Consider the following 1,539-nt stretch of genomic DNA (forward strand, 5'->3'; position numbering starts at 1 on the left):
GGGGGCAGAGGGACTGGAGGGGGCTGGGGGGTGGAAGGGGATCCTCTCATCCAAGTCTCTCCACACCCCTGGCACCCAGGAAGGGGTTCCCATGTGGGGTCAGAGCCCAGGCTCCCATCCTGGGGAAGGGGCTGTTTTCCAGCCCAGCCTGGCAGCTCTGGGACCCCATCACCTCAGCCCAGCTCCCCTCTGGCCCCAGATTTGCCCTGGAGAAGAGGGGAGGTGGGAGGCAGCTGAGCCCTGACACGTTCAGTGCACGAAGTACTGACCTCCAGGAGTGGGGGGGTTCCCATGTGGGGTCAGAGCCCAGGCTCCCATCCTGGGGAAGGGGCTGTTTTCCAGCCCAGCCTGGCAGCTCTGGGACCCCATCACCTCAGCCCAGCTCCCCTCTGGCCCCAGATTTGCCCTGGAGAAGAGGGGAGGTGGGAGGCAGCTGAGCCCTGACACGTTCAGTGCACGAAGTACTGACCTCCAGGAGTGGGGGGGATGGAGCAGCAGGAAATTTGGGGGTGATAATGGGGTTAGGGAGTTAGAGGGACTGGAGGGGACTGGGAGGGGCTGAACCATGTGGGGCTGGGGGCTGGGGCAGGCTTGGGGAGGTTGAACCAGGGGAAGATGGGGCACTGCAGAGGGGAGGGAGTGGGAGGGATGCGGGGAAACGAGAGGGATGTGGGAGGGAGGGGAGAGATGCAGGCAGGGATGCAAGGAGGGAGGCAGGGAGATGGAGGGGAGGCAGGGAGGGATGCAGAGGAAGATGCAGGGAGGGATGCTGGGAGGGAGGGGAGGGGTCAGAAGAGCGATGCAGGGAGGAATGGAAGGGTGGCAGGTGGGAATGCAGGGAGGGCTGCGGGGAAATGGGAGGGATGGGAGGGATACGGGCAGGAACACAGGGAGGAGCAGGGAAGGATGGGAGGGATCGGGAGAGGTATGGAATGGATGGGAGAGTTGCAGGGAAATGGGAGGGATGCAGGGATGCAGGTGAGGATGCAGGGAGGGATGCAGGCAGGGATGCAGGCAGGGATGCAAGGAGGGATGCAGGGAAGGATGCAGGGAGTGATGCAGGGAAGGATGCAGGGAATGATGCAGGGAAGGATGCAGGGAGTGATGCAGGGAAGGATGCAGGGAGCCAGGAGCACGGCAAGGAGCCAGGGAGGAGGCAGAGGGTCCCCCACAGGCACAGCGGGATCCTCGCAGGGATCAGACACAAAACGGCCGGTGCTGCTCCACACGGAGCCAGAGGGAAGGGCAGGATGGATCCGCAGGGAGCCGGAGGGAAGGAGCAGGATAACCCTGCCGTGCTGCTGGCAGCAAGAAACCTCTCAGTGCCCAGCAGGGTAATTTACAATATATACTGTATATTTATTATAATTGCACCAGCTCACGGCATCTACAGCTGTACTCACAACCCAGAGAGAGAGCGCACGCGCGACAGGAAAATACTGAAGTATTTCTACAGAGTATTTGTTCCAGTTGGCTCCCTCCCGGCAGGAGACAGAGACTGTAAAAGAGGAAGACTGGAATTTTTCCCTGAAGTGCTGC

Source organism: Geospiza fortis, unplaced genomic scaffold (genome assembly GCF_000277835.1).
Source record: "Geospiza fortis unplaced genomic scaffold, GeoFor_1.0 scaffold425, whole genome shotgun sequence".
NCBI lineage: Eukaryota > Metazoa > Chordata > Aves > Passeriformes > Thraupidae > Geospiza > Geospiza fortis.